Source organism: Gekko japonicus, unplaced genomic scaffold (genome assembly GCF_001447785.1).
Source record: "Gekko japonicus isolate JY-2015 unplaced genomic scaffold, Gekko_japonicus_V1.1 scaffold1013, whole genome shotgun sequence".
NCBI classification, from domain to species: Eukaryota; Metazoa; Chordata; class Lepidosauria; order Squamata; family Gekkonidae; genus Gekko; species Gekko japonicus.
The window spans coordinates 336,882-352,974 of NW_015175386.1; the positions used below are offsets into that span (position 1 = coordinate 336,882).

The 16,093-nt window shown below is 41.4% G+C and overlaps 1 protein-coding gene across 4 annotated transcripts in view; it reads right to left on the minus strand.

Moving 5' to 3' along the window:
* LLGL2 (lethal giant larvae homolog 2 (Drosophila)) overlaps positions 1-6,273 on the minus strand; it is an 86,996-nt gene extending 80,723 nt beyond the window's left edge. For 2 of the 4 annotated variants that reach the window (XM_015425637.1, XM_015425634.1), the window contains exon 1: positions 6,123-6,197. The gene's annotated coding sequence lies outside the window, so the exon portion shown is untranslated. The other 2 variants (XM_015425635.1, XM_015425636.1) reach the window with 2 other exon arrangements.
* Positions 6,274-16,093: the final 9,820 nt, after the last annotated feature.

Here is a 16,093-nt window from a genome sequence, read left to right on the forward strand (position 1 = left end):
CCTTTCCCTTCCCTGAAAGCCTCCATATCTTTTCCCCTTTTCCTGCTTCCTTCTCTTTCCCACACATACACCCAAATACCCACACAAATATCTTTATCTGCCCCCATCTTCATTCCGCCCCCCCCCCGGTAGCTTCTACCCAGGAAAACTATGGCCCAGTTATGTATTGTATATGTGGAATAGGGAAAGTTGCTAAGGTCGGAGTGTGCGGCTTTTGAGAAGCAGCTTTTAAAATAAGACTCAAAATAATATTACCTGGGCATATTTTGTCTATGATCCAGAGGACAAACACAGGTTCACTTTACAGTTACAGCAAAGTAAGGCTGCAACCTAGATATATGGACCAGAAGTAACTTCTACTAAACTCAATAGGATTTACTACTTCTTAGCAAGTCTGCTTTAGATTGTGCTGAAAGGTGTGTCATCACACAGAGCTCTTTCCTAGCAGAAAACAGAAAATCCATGCCATATACAAACCAGTTTTGCCGGATCACAAGAATCACCCAAGTGTCAAATGCTACCAGTTTGAGCTGAAACTCCTGAATGAACCACAAAAGGAACATCCTTAAATACTGAAATTAGACTGAGCACTCACTCAAATATCACCATTAACATATGATTATATTTTAAACTGAATTTTGAATCAAAAACAAAGTTTTAAATATTTTTCCAAAAACCCTGTTTCAGTTCTAAAGGTAAAGGTTTCCCTTGCCCAAAGGCCAGTTGAATCCAACTCTAGGGGGCAGAGCTCATCTCCATTTTCAAGCCAAAGTGCCAGTACTGTCCAAAGGACTTCTCCATGGTCATGTGGCCAGCATGACTAAACGCCGAGGCGCACGGAACGCTGCTACCTTCCCACCGAAGCGGTACCTATTTCTAATTACCCACTAATAATTTACACATATCTACTGCTTTTAAGTTCAGTTGGCTTGGATCTCAACTAGAATTTCCATGGGGGGGGGGGGGGGTTCCAACTATTCTTTCCTTTCACTGGAGGCCTGTGCTTCCCCCCAAGCTATTTCAGAAGCAGCATTTCAGGGACAGGCATTTTGTACTGCAGTGCTGCAGGAGGAAGGGAAACTGATGAAAATCCCCTCCACCCTTTGTGCTCCTGGAAATTCAAGGCAGGATGCAAGCTAATGTGCCTAAGTAACCTGTCAAGAAAGTAGGGATTACATCTTGAAAATCCAGTAACTAACTTGCAGAGAAGGAAAATTAAACAGCACAAAGCAAAGGAACAAGTAGTCAACGCAGCAGGATCATCATTCACAAGTTAGTATTCTAAGGTAAAAATCAAAACACTAAAGCCCTGGATCAACTAAGCACTGAATCACTTCACATGCAGACCATCTTTTAAAAAGTGGTTCTAGTGAAAAGCAACATTACCACTAACAACCAAATGAAGAACATGGGGCCAAATAGGTGGGATTTGCAAAAGGTTATCCTTTTTGCCAGATTCAAACTTCATATTGTTTCTAAAAGACAAGAGAAGGCTAGTTTCCTTAGACAAGGAACTTTACCACATGCCTGAAACTAAGATATATATTTTATATCTCTAAGGCATACTTTTAAAACAGCACAACCAGGGAATTATCCTATTTTCTACTTTTGCTAACCACCTACACAGGAAATACATAGGCTTTGTCCTGTGAATACCATGGACTGTCAATACAATTTGGTGAAGGTTCACCATTACTACTGTTTGTCATCTGTATTCTGCAGGGCTAATATGCAAAATCATCTCTGCTTTGGATTGAGACAGTTTCATTACAACATCAATCTGATGGATCATTCTAACCACTTATGCATATTCAAGGGTTAAAAATCAAGGCTGTCAGCAGGATATACAGGCCATGATTTTTAAAAAATTAACTAAGCATAAGTATAGATCAGCTATAGTTAGCTGTAGGAAACATTTAACCAGATGAGAAAATTATGAACCCATTACCTTTCAATTATGCAAAATGATTTGTAACACTTTATCCCCACAAACACCTAGTCTGTCACTAACACTCCCACAGCTTGTCCAAGTTCATGTCATGAGTAACTGACTGAGCCTGGACCTCAAAATAGATTTACTAGGATCAAGGCCATTATTTTGTTTACATCTCTGTACCAACACATAATCAACAGAGTCCAATACCAGGAGAAATCATGTAGGTACTTGTGATTTGTACTCATTGCAGAAACAAGACTAGCCTGAAAACCAGAACTCTGCTTCTATTACCTATAACATTTAAGACATCTATAAGCAAGAGAATAGTAATAAAGTTGATAGTGATACTACACGTGCCTTAGGAAACTTTAACACCTATTACAGCCTCTCCCGCATACAACACTATTCGACCATTTCATTGCCAGAGGATAACTTTAACAAGTAACAATATTCATAGCTGAGAAATACAAGGCAATACGAAGCGTGTGTGAAATAATTCTACATGACACATTTAAAGGAAACCATTACACATGAACTTCTGCAGAAGAAATAAATGGAAATTTTAACAGTGCCTCAACATCTATAAACAGTTAAAGGGAACACTCACATGATAATTTCTGTTTAAAGAATGAACAAACAGGAACATAATCCATCATGAACTAGAATCTTCAGTCCATGCTTTATATTTTGCAAATGTTCCATGTTAACTGATCCAGGATTAGAGACACAGATTAACATTACATTCTCATACACACATAAAGACAGGGCTCTTATATGGCCAGGAATCATGGCAATTTTAATTGTCATGGCACATGGAAGAGCAGCTCCATTACCAAACAATGCTCACATGCTACCAAGTATAGCATTAGATATGTAACTACTTTCCATTACTTTTGGTGAAGTACCAATAGCAGCAGGCCTTTCCAGTCAAAGAACCCCAATGCAACTTTAGAACAATCTATCCAAGACGGTGTACCTAGTACTTCTGGCCATTTTTCTTTTACGAACAGACAAAATAATTTTAGTTTCTCATCCTTTTGTTGAAGCTTTTGTTTTGTTAAGTGGGTTTTACTGCTGCTTCCTGTGGTTATTTTAATAGTTAATAATACTTGGTTTTATGTTTTAGTTGAAAGGATTAATGGAATTATGAACTTTATTCTGAGCTATCTTAGACAATGGGAAAAGTAGGATATAAATATATTCAATCAGATTACAGCTACCTAGAAGAGCACCCTAATCCTAAATATGTTTGTTCAAAAGTCAATTACACTTAATTATGTATGCTCAGGGGATTCAGTGAACAACAACCTGTGAACACACGATGCTGCAGCAAAACTAAAGTGAAGCAGGTGCAGACCTGATTGGCAAGCTTCTACAGGAGTCCACTGGGTGGTGTATGTAAGAGCAGTTAACAAATACAAAAGGATATAAATACAATACACTTTTTTAAAAAGTGTGTTCTCTGGATGGCAGGCTAAGGGGTTACTAAAACTTTACTGGTCTCTGTAGTTGAAAGACTGAGCTCTGCATCATCTGAAGCCTACATGTTTGCAAGTAAAGCACCCAGGCAGCTGAACAAAGTTTGAGTCCAGTGGCACCTTTTAAGACCAGCAAAGTTTTATTCTAGGTATAAGTTTTTGTGTACATGCACACTTCTTCAGATGAAAGCTGCTTATATCCAGAATAAAACTGCTGGTCTTCAAGATGCCACTGGATTCAAACTTCATTCTGCTGCTTCAGATCGACAAGGGTACCCACCTGAATACAGGCAGCTGTTGCTTGTATCTGCTGCACCTTAAGCATACCTGTGGCAACATATATTTGCAGGCCTGAAGACACTTTCTCAGCCATCCAGATTATGCAAGAATCCTAACATTTGAAACGGCCCACAACCAATGAAATGTTGGCATTTTATTATATAGACTATTGCCTAGTTTTGTGACACCAACTATATTTAGACATCAAGAAACAAGCTGTATATACTACTGTATTTAATGATAGACCAGAACATACATACATATACATATATATATATGGAGACACCCATGCCACCTCAAAGATAAATACTTATGTCTGCAGAAGGTGGAGAAAGGGAATTAAGGTAATTTGTCTACAATACACTATTGTTTCACTGGAATTAAAACCTGCTGAAAGACCATCAATAACACAACCTCAAAGAGATTCAACAATCAAATGAAATATTTGAAAGGATTTCAAGTTTCTGCCACAACAACTCATCTTTAACGAGATCTGATAACTTTTCCTAGCCACAGTTACTATTTCAGCTCTGACAACCAGAAACATCTTATTATTCAACTGCAGCTTGCTGCAAGTTTCTTTTCCCTTTTGGCCAGTATTCCTTACAGTTAAACTAAGCTGCTGAACTCTGGCTCAGAATTAAGCCACAGGGAAACAGAGTGCAGAAGGTGTTCTCAGCAACACAGCCTTAGTTGCAGAACATAATTTGTTGAACCATTAATTATTCCCACTTGTCTATTACTGGGGCATGGGGCACACAGCAAGGCCAGTCAATATGCCAAAAGACAAGCACTTGTATTTGTTGGCAAACTACATCAATTTATATTGCTCAAGGTCAGATGAAGTTTCAGTTCACCTCAAATTTATCAACACCAGAATTGGTTAGAACTGTTAGATCTCATTTAAGCATAGTTTCAGTGACAGCTACTTTTGGTTCAGCTCATGAGAGAATTTCAGCAACTCAAATAAAATTTGTCCAACATTACACGGGGCAACTCTTCATCAACTGAAAAACAGACTAACAGACCATCATACTTGACCAAGGCAACACCCTAAGCACACACACACACCCCAAATCATGTCAAAATTTAACCTTGCTGTGTACCAGAGATACTGCCATCTTTGCGTTTAACCACAGGGCCAATTTTGGCCTATAAAGACATCATTTCCTTTTTGCCCCCAAGAAGTTTTATGCCACTGAATCCCAGCCTAGAATACTCCTAATGCTATCCCACCGTAGTCCAGCACCATCCTGACTTCCAAGAAAAATAAAAGCAAATATCACAATACATCCCAAAATAAATAGGGTACCAAAAGAAATAGCCTACTAAACAAAGAGCCAACTGGACTTAACAGTCTTGAAGGGGTTCCTCCTCTTAGGGGGTGTCATTACCTTGCCATTCCATGCTTCACCTGCGCACAGACACAGCCTAACTGAAACAAGAAGCAAACCCTTCAGAAATTCCTTCCACTGCAATCTGTACCACAAGGCAGTTCTTCCCTCACTATCAAAGGCTGCACAAACACAAACATTTTTCACTTGCCTCCTTCACTGTGATAAGTTAACTGCCTCCTCCCAAGGCTGTCAAAACCCAGTCCCTCAGCTGATCCAGGTCAAGCTTTGCAGACAGCTCTCCCTCAGGTATACTCCTGGTGGGGGTGGGAAATGCTGTCAAGTCACAGCTGACTTATGGCAACTCCTCATGGGGTTTTCAAGGCAAGAGATGTTCAGAGATTGTTTGCCATTGCCTGGCACGGCCGTGGTATTCCCTGGAGGTCTCCCATCTAAATACTGGCCAGAGCTGACCCTGCTTAGCTTCCCAGGTCTGACAGGCCTGGGCTATCCAGGACAGAACCTAAAAATCTCCAAATGTGTGCCCCTCACTATGCCTCACAGCTGAGCCCTAAAAACATGGGTCACCTCCACAAGGAACACATTCCAAAAACTGAAGCCAGGTTACACCTTATTAGGACCAACCTATGACCAAACAGCGGCAAAAAAAATATCACAGCACACACCTTTTTGTTCAGCCCCCCCCCCCTTCCCCAGTGGACCAATCGATCTACCTACAAACTTTGTCTGCAACTTTCACTAACGCCCGATACACAGCGAAGCCATCCCCCCTCCATTATACGTTTTGCACTGAAAAGCCTCCTGCTCGGAGGGGCCCAGAGCCGTACAAAGTGCTCCTTCCCCGCTACACAGATGCATACCCTTATGACGCGGCTCTTCCCTCTTCGCCCGCCCCTCATTTCTCGAACCTAGAACAAAGCCCAGCGCGCAACTATCGCGCCGTAGCCTTACCTCGCCCTCCCACCTCAGCAGAGGGCAGCTCCCCCTCACCGCCTAAGCGCAGCCTTTTAGCTCCACCTCAAATCCAAGCCTGGCTGCCTGCCTCCCCCCTCCCGGGAGGCCAAGCCCCCTTACCTGCCCTATCCGCCTCCCTACTCGCTGCACCCCAGCCGCCCTTCTTCGCAACCGTCCCATTTCCCGGAACAGGCCTCACGCTCACCAAGGAAGGCGAGGCGGCAGGCTACCTTAACCACGCGACGCGCCCCTGCTCCTCCTTGAGCCGCGGTTGACTCTCCTTCCTGGATACCTCCGGGAGGGGGCGTGACCCCCGGATATGCAAATCACAAGGAGGCGTGGCCAGGCCGGCGCCTTTCCTGCAATCACGCCGCCGCGCTTGCATGTCTACTATACCTATGAATAATTCATTGCCCTCTCCGCTGTCTTCCGAGCCAATCGAGAATCGGTGAACTCCGCCCGGCAATTCCCTCCTTCCCCGTCCTCGCTCTCATTTCGTCCAGCCAATAGAGAGTGTGTGGGGGGGGGGAGAATAAAGATCAAAGTATGCTAATTATTACGTGGTTAGGTTTTTCGTCGCTTTTGAAGGAGGCTTCGTTACGCCCTACGTCCGAATACCGAAGGGTACCTATCTGTTCCGGTAGTTGAGAAAAGGTGTGGCTGAGAGGAGTACAAAGAACTCTGAATTCGATTCTGAGTGTTCATTTCTTCTCTGTTCATGTAAACGAGCTCACTCCGGATGAATTCGACTCTGCAAAAATCTGTTACTGGTATTCTTGAGCTTGGATGGCAACAAGCTGAACAAAAAGTAAAAGGATAAAAACCCCTAAAAGTTGCATTTTTTATCAAATTACATTATCTCCATCCTGAATTTATCTGTAGAGAGTGAAAAACTAATCTGGAATATAAGGGATATAATTCACATTGGTAAAAAGCCTGGTGCTCAGTACACAGTACTGACACATTATAAAAACAACTGGGGTTTGGTTCCATGCGCTATTTTACCTGCAATGCTTTCCTATAATAGAAATTATAATACGGCATTATTGATCTGAGGATTTGGTAATGTTCATGGGAGAGAGAATCAAAGAACTTTATGAGCTCTGTTATCTCATTCACAGTATATACAGAGAAAGCACCAAACAGGATCTAACCAGAAACTGAAAAAGCAATAAAAGCAGTACCTTGCATACCTCAAGGCAATTCTGTGTACCAACAAATACAGAACTCCCTTTGAGAAAACTTACATAGGATTTCATAGCTTGTCAAAATAAGTACCAAAAAATAAATTACACTGAACTCTGGAACTTTTTGGAGTAAGATCTTTAAAGATCAGGTCCCAAATCCCAGAAACCAAAAACACAATTTAAATTGTTGCAGTTTCACTATTTTGGCGTTGTGATGTTTGTTGGTTGTAAACTTTTAAAAATGCATTGGCAGCCATGAACATGATGTACATTCAAAACTTCACTTTCAAATAATGTGTGTCCTGTTGTAAAATAATAAACCTATTTCCTGACAATGGAGTACCTTTTAATAATGTTTCACTGAATATTCTCATGTGCTGTTCCAAGACTACTGCCGCAAACAGGTTGCTTTTGTTGATTGTTCTGAATTGCACAAAGCCAATTGGCTTGTGATTAAGTAATGATGTCATGAGTCAGAGACTGGGAGCAGAGACCTGGGCAAAGCAGGGAAAGAAAAATGAACCAACAGATTTCGTTTCAGCTGAATGACAGAGACTGTGAATTTAACTCCAGGGGATTTTCCTGCGTCATTTAGCTCCCCCCTTCCCAGCTCTGGTACTGTGAGATCTGATTAGTTAGAAGGAAGACTGAAACTAGGCCCAGGATATGACACCCCCCCTCTCCCTCCCTCCCTCCCTCTGGTAACATAGCAAAATTGAGTCCTCTTTACCACATTATTAAACACTTGTTTTTTCTCTAGCCCTCCCATCTTCATGGGCATTGTGGTCAAGATGGTCTCATTGCTACCAACTAAGGTCTGCAGGGATGTTGTCTGAATAGGAGTAGTCAACAGTGTGAGGGCTGGATTCTGAACAGCAGTCATTACAGGACTCCCATCAGCTTTCAGTGAGTCTGTTTTGAAGATCTGTGGCTGGACAAGGACTGTCACTTGCTGGACTTGAGGGGCAGCTACTGTCTGGACTATGGCTGGGGTTATCGTCTCGATGGTTCCATTGGCAGCCTGTGTGAGGACCCTCTGGACTTGCACTGCTTGCACCTGCTGCTGGATGGTGACTATAAACACAGCGGGACCATGGAGATACTGCACTCAGTGTAACAACCACAAAATATCCCGTTAAATGCTACCACTCAAGGTTTATAAAGGCGTATGTTTAACACACTGCATAAATCAAAAACAACACATGAATAAACGTTCCAGTTAGCTCCACTAATCTGTAGCTTATAACATTTAACACTAAGGCTTAGAAAAATACACAGAAAGCCTTCCCAGTCAGACCAATGAATAGGCTATACACAGTCCATAGATACACTGTGGTCTTCTTGATTTTTTCTGTTTTTTCTCAGTTGCCAACTTCCAGATCTGCAAGGAGACTGTAACAGGCTGGCTGATTTTTCTTGATGGCCGCGAGAGTTTCGACAGTGAGGAATTTCACATTACCCATTTTAAGCCGGTTTGAAGCCGTTATTGATCCGTCGTAGAGTAAACCGGTATAGGGCTGCCATTTCACACATGGCTTTCCCTTCCGGTAAAGAGCTGGATCTGAAGCAATTTGCCATTTCAGACTGTACCGCTTTTTCCCACCATTTTTCACCCGCGTGGGCGATCTCCAGCTTTTTTTTTTTTTACGTTCGGGTGAAAAACGGCTGGAGGAAAGTGCATTGGAACCAGGAGAGGAAACTGAAGACTACTTGGAAGCAGTTGACAGGTAAAACGCTTCAGCTCCGTTTCCTAAATAGGACAGAAGTGTTTGTGTGTGAAATTACAAATATATTCCAGTAGGGAACCGGTTCTAAAACGGTTCTGTCTGAAATGACAGACCAGAAACCGTTTGGGAACCGTTCCTCTTCCGGATTATATCGTCTCTCTGAAATTCCTCTATGTTTCTTCTTCAGAGCCAAATTCTTATGGAAGTAATAACAAAGCAAGCAAACATCTAGTGTACAATATTAATAAACACTTCAACAATCAGTGTTTCCAGTTTGGCACCCAACTTACTCATACTGTTTAAACATTCTTCTTTCTCCCAAATGGACTCATACACTCCTAATGACAAATGGTTCTTGCATGTGCTGCCTCATCTGGCATAATTGTGTTCATGTCATTACTGATGCCAGAGTACATTTAAAGTCACAGACAGTATTTAACACAAAGTATGAGGTTACAAATAGGAGGAAAAACCAAGTTCATTGTTTAAACCATAAGGTGCAAAAGTTCTGTATTCAAAGATGTACCTTGCTTCTCTTTGCAATAAATTATTTTGTATATCAAAGCAATTATATTTCTGTGGTGTATATTTATAAATAACAAAAAATCTTAACTTCTCTGGGTCATAACAAAATGCTCAACAAGAGGAGCTGACAAAATGGAATTCCTAATGCGAGAAAGATGCTCCAAAATTCTAACTTTAATCATACGTATAGAAATACCTATGTATTGCATTTTGCACTCACATTCCAAGAGGTACACACCCTGGTGTGTTCTACAATTAGAATAATGTGGAAGTTGAATCATATATCCATTCTGCCTTAATGTCCAAAGAATACTTACAGGCTGCACAATTCTGAAAACACTTATGATGCCCTAATATGACTGGGGTCATCTTATTTTCTGTCTGAAAATCAGATCTAATAATAATGTCTCATTGTCTCTTATATTTCTATGCCTTCTGTATCCAATTTTTGGACTCCCTGAACAACCATCAATTCCTGACACTAAATGCCAATGTTTATAAATTATGTGACTAATCTGTTTAGCTATTGGTGAAAAATCAAGAGCAAAGGACACACCCATAGCCTTTTGAATACTTTTATCCTGAAGCAAAGTTTTCCTATCAGTATGTGCTACTCTTCTCTTAGCCTTAATCACAACATCTTCAGGGTATCCTCGCTCAAGAAAATTAGCTTCCATAATCCTAGCTTCATTGTTATAATCATAAGAATTGGTGGAATTTATTTTAATGCGCAGGAACTGACCAATTGGTAAGTTACTTCTGAGGTGGATAGGATGCTGTGAATTGAAATGTAAATACATATTTCTATCAGTGGGCTTTTTATAAGGTTTAAAAGCCAGTTTGTTTAAATGGTCCTTATAAATGATGGTATCCAAAAAATTGATTTCAATCTCATTGGTTTTGCCCTCAAACTTAATAGTAGGGTGTAGACTATTAAGCCACTTCAAAAAATCCTCAAAAAAAGCAGGTTCAGTAAAAATCATGAACAAATCATCAATTAATCTGCGGTAAATATGAATGTACTTCACAAACTTGTTTGACTCATTATTCAAAATATATTTGGATTCAAAAAAATTCATGAAAACATTAGCCAAACTGGGAGCACACGGACTCCCCATAGCAACCCCGCAGATTTGCACATAGAAATCACTGCAAAATCTAAAATAGTTTTTTTCTAAGATGATGTCAAGAATCTCTATAAGAAAAAAAAGTAGGCACACTAAGATCTTCTCTTGATTCCAGTAAGTTCTCAACGATTATCCTTATTGCATCATGGGGGGCGTTAGTATATAAGGCTCCAACATCAAGAGTAACTAATAATGATGAACCAGGTACTGTTATGCCTTCTAAGGTTTGTATACAATGTTTAGTATCTTTTACATAAGAAGGAGTCTTATGAACCAAAGGTTTAATAAAACTATCAAAAATTGGGCTATAGGTTCCAAAAGAGATGAGTTTCCAGAAATTATGGGTCTTCCAGGGGGTGGTATACCCCCTTTGTGCACTTTGGGAAGCGCATAAAACACTGGCACCCTTGGTGTTTTGTTAATCAAAAATGTTGCTGTGGACTCTCTAATATGTCCCAATGCTAAGGCTTCCTGTACTGTCACTTTAATAATTTGTAAAATGTGTTGGGTGGGATCAGCATCTATTTTCAAGTAATGTTCAGAATTATCTAAGAGTTTGTGGACCATACTTATATGTTTATTAATATTGTACATTAGATGTTTGCTTGCTTTGTTCTTAGTTCCATAAGAATTTGGCTCTGAAGAAGAAACATAGTCGAAACTATAAGCTACAGATTAGTGGAGCTAACTGGAACATTTATTAATGTATTGTTTTTTATTTATGCATTGTGTTAAACATACGCCTTTATAAAAACCTTGAGTGGTAGCATTTCACGGGATATTTTGTGGTTGTTATGCTGGATGGTGACTGGCTATACTGGAGAGGAAGTCACCAAGCTCTGTACTTGAGGCTGCAGCACTTGAAAACTTGTGGCTGCATTTGGATAAATTATAGGCTGCTGAATGAACCATGTCAGAACAACAGAGCTGAAAGAAAGTTGGAGTAATCATCAGTCTGTTGCTGGAGCCGAGACTGAACCCGACGATGAAGTTGAAGAGGGGGTGCAGCCTGCTGCAGGGCAGGCATTGCAGCAGCTGACTGGGTCACTTTCACTTGCACTGCCTGAAGGTGGGGAGAAGCTGCATAAGGCGGGAACGACTGAAGCTGTCCCTGGTTGAAGGTCCTCTGTGATAAGGCATCTGCCACTCCATTTCCATTACATGTACATTGTTCTGGGAGGTGCCACACAATTGTTCGGAAAACAGATGCAGAATCCATCCTGGTTCCTGACAAACGGCAGCATCTCGTCAATGTCACTCAGGGTGAGCTTGTCACCGAGTTCCATTAGGGTCTCCATGGTGCTTAGCTTGCCAGTCTCCATCACTGGCAAGATGCACCCAGCTACACCACAGCCAGCCAGTGACTCAACCAGTCTTGTTAGTAGTCAGACCCCTCCTATCACTGAGTGACAGTTTACAGCTAGAAGATACATAATCACCCTTCATACAATATCCCCTCCTAAAAATCATAAATGCAAAACACTGCCTATCCCAAAATGACACAAATGAATGTCAGCCAAAGACAAGCCTGGGAAAATATTTTGGGAAGGTGAGTCAGAGTGACTGACTGACTAATGGCTCCCTCCTTACCCAGGAGAGACACATAATTTAAGACAATAGGCCTCCCAAGAAACTACTGACTAATCTCATCAATGAGCAGCCTCACTTCCTCCTTACCCATTTACCCTAATTTAGCAACACTTAACAGTATTCACCAAAGCTAGAGGTTCTGGATATAGGTACTTTACCTTCTTGGCCTCCTGTGCATCCTCACAAAATTGAGGATCTTATACAGACACTGAGACCTAATAAAGCCCCAGACTCTGATCTTATACTGGTGGATCTGATTAAGACAAACCTTGAGTGGTGAGTTCCGGTTCTTACTACTTTATTTACAACTATAGCTAGAACAGGTAGAATACCTAAGGATTGCAGGATGGCAATAATTGTGCCTATTTACAAGAAAGGGAATAGAGGGGACCCTGCCAGTTATAGGCCAATTAGTCTGCTGAACATAATACGTAAGCTCTATTCAAAACATTTACAATGGAAGTTAAAAGACTGGATGGAGCTGGAAGGTTTTTTGGGACAGGAGCAAGCAGGCTTTAGAGAGGAAGGGTCATGTTTAGATCAATGTGTGATACTGAACCATTTAATTTCTGAATACTCTTCAAACTCCTTAACCTCTTTGTATGCAGCTTTTATAGATTTTAAATCTGCATTTCATTCTATTTCAAGAACTATCCTATGGGATAAGTTGAAATCCTCTACAATAGATAGGCACCTATTGTTCTTACTGAGAGCTCTGCATAAAAATAGTTTTATTAGGGTATGATGTAATCCACAAGGTCATCTAACAAAGATGGTTAGCTCAGAGGAGTAAAACAAGGATGTATTTTGGTGTCGCTTTTATTTAATGTTTATATTAATGATATGGTCCAGTTTTTGCATTAACATGATTTCCATTCTCCGAAGCTTGCAGGTAGATGTATTCCATCTATATATCTAATAGCCAAGTTGCCCCCTTCGTGCAGATATTTAAATCCGCACATCGGGGGCACTTGAAGGGCAGAGAGATTTCCATGCACACTTGGAGCAGTCTCCAGGTGTGCAGAAAAATCTAAACAGTTGGAAAAAATATACGGGGGATATTTAATTCCCCCCAAAAGTACAAGAGCATTCCCTGCGCGTGCACAGAGAATGCACTGGTAACTGTCTTGCTGCCACGGTGGGGGGGGAGCCTTGGTGGGCTGGTGGCTGTGAGCCACTCAGGCCTCACCACCACCGGTGGGGGGGGGAGGAGGGAGAAGGCTTGGTGGACTTCAGGGCTTCTTGTTGCCGCTGCTGGGGAGCAGAGCCAGAGAAAGCTTGGCGGGCTTCAGGGCTCCTTGCCGCCGCTGCTGCCAGGGAGGGGGCAGGAGAAGGCTTGGCAGGTTTCAGGGTTCCTTGCTGCCGTCGCCAGGAAAGGGGGGCGGGAGAAAGCTTGGCGGGCTTCAGGGCTCCTCACTGCCACTGGGGAGGGGGCGGGAGAAGGCTTAGCAGAACTCAGGCCTCACCACTGCTGCCGAGGAGGAGGGGAGGAGGGAGAAGGCTTGGTGGGCCTCATGGGTCTGCCTACTGGGCTCACCTGCTGCTGCTTACTTCTCCTGTGGAAGTCCTGCTTCTGGAGGCTGGGAGCTGTGGGGAATACTCCCCCCCCCACACGAGTATCGCGGCTCCCCCTTCTTGTTATTATTATATGTGGATGATGCAGTTTTGCTTTCAAGGACCCCTAATGGCCTTAAGAGAGCTTTGCATGCTCTCTCACAAAACTGCCTGGAGATAAATTATACAAAGACCAAAATAATGTTTTTTGCCAACAAGCCTAGGGTGTTTAAATGGTTTATTGATACTCATCCCATTGAGCAGGTTCGCTGTTATAGGTATCTTGGAGTCATATTTCAGTCATCTGGTCGCCTGAAAGGCCATGTTGATTACCTGTCTGCTAATGCACAGAAAAGCAATGGTGCTATTCAGAAGTTTTTCTGGTCCAAAGGAGGTCGTAATTTAGAAGCTGTTATTAAGTTATTTTCTATAAAAGTATTACCCCAATTATTATATGGTCCCTCCAGACTAGTCTGACCTTACTTGGAAGAACACAATCAAAAATGTTAAGAGCTATTTTCCAAGTTCTAACGAGTATTTAAAATACTGCAATTTGTTTAGAGGCAGGCCTGGTTTTGGTGGAGGCAAAACTGTGGATTGCTGCTTTTTGTTATTGGTCAAAACGGATTTTCTCACCTGTTGACCTTATACTATGATGCAAGATAACATTGCTCCTCCATGGCAGAAAAAGATAAGCAGATTTGTTATGGTTTATCTAATCAGTTCATACAGTCTTTGGGTTATGCTCAGCCCAAAAACAAAGAATATTAAATGTTGAATGACCGGTGGATGTGAGTAGGATTAGGAACCCTGTATTTGATGTAAGTACACTTAACAAGATAACTTTGAGACCTTACACCAAATATTTAGATATCTGTAATCATAGAAGAATTTTTACCTTTTTAAGTTATAATGCCTTACCCTTAGCTATACTGGAGGCCAGATTTACTAGAACTTTGAGGGAAAGTTGTATATGTGGGATGGGAACTGATGAAACGTTGGAACATGTACTTTGTCATGTAGTTTATATCATAATATAGTAATATCATAATATTAGGGAAATTCTGGTCAAGCCTATTGATAACTCCTACCCAGGTCAATTATGCTGGTGGGTAATAATCAAAAGCTGACTAGGATGGTTGCCAGATTTGGTTGGTTGGCCTGTCAAACTAGGAAAGAGATAAAGAAGTAGATAGGCCTAGGTTTATTTTTAACCTTTGATCTTAATATTAACTTTTGGAATTTCAGAATTTTAAATTTTTATATTTTTGGGTATAATTTTAGATGTTATTTCACTCTATAATTTTACTGTTATTTTACTTGTTATTAACTTGTCTCTTATTGTACTGTTTGCTGGTCTATGACTGTAATAAATTGAACTGAATTGAAAACCTGATAGCTTTTCCTATCTGGTACTTAGTGGGTCATCAAGAATCATTTACACCTATAGTCCATCTCCAAAAAACCCATCAAGTTTCTCCCAAATCATTGTCTACCTCCAAAAACCCAATCAACTTATTGTTTTGGGGGCAAATACATCAGCCTGCCCCAGGCAGGATTTTGCCCTATATCTGTACCTAGCCACCAGTGCAGTATGTGTGTGTGCTCTTAGATTCCCTGCACACCCCCACTTGTGCATGGGCCTTCTCTCTCTCACTTCCCAAAATGCTGTTCGTTTTGTTGCTGCCTCTGCGGACCTCTTTCTTTGAGATTGGTAATTATAGCCTCCCCACAATTGCTTTCTCCCCTCCTCTGTGATTTCCCCTTAGTTAGCCTTGTGTTTTCAGGGTGTATGCATGTATCCAACAAGAAGGCTTTTGGCTGAAGGTCAAAGGCAAAATGCAATACTTGGGAGTAAATCCCCACTGCCCAGGGTAACAAGCCACCACCAATCCCCCTAAGCTAACCCTCACTTGAGGGACCAAGTCTCCAGCCCAACTGGGTGTTAATAAAGAAGTCAGCCCTGCAAGGTAGGGCACTTGCAACCTGAGTTCCAAAAACAATTACTAGGTAGCTGTAGCCAATGTAGGCCAAGGCTCTGGAATTAGATTGAAGTCCTCAAACCCAAATAACACAAGAATATAATTAATAACGTTTATTAAAATATATGTGCAAAAGTATACAAATATAGCAGTACAAAACAGGGGGGAAATAATAAAACTAAATAATTATCCTTAAAAACTTCTTCAGGCTTTAGTCCTCTGACCCAGATGTTACCTGGACAGATGGAGGATAGAGAGTCCAGATAGAACTTCAGGTCCAAAATCTGAGGCAAGTCCGAAGGATCGAGAGGAAGGAAGGATCAAACTAGAATGAATGGTTTTGCTTTGTCAGACTGCCTGTAGCTGGCCTGATCCTGTTTGGCCAGTCGGGTGTGTTGC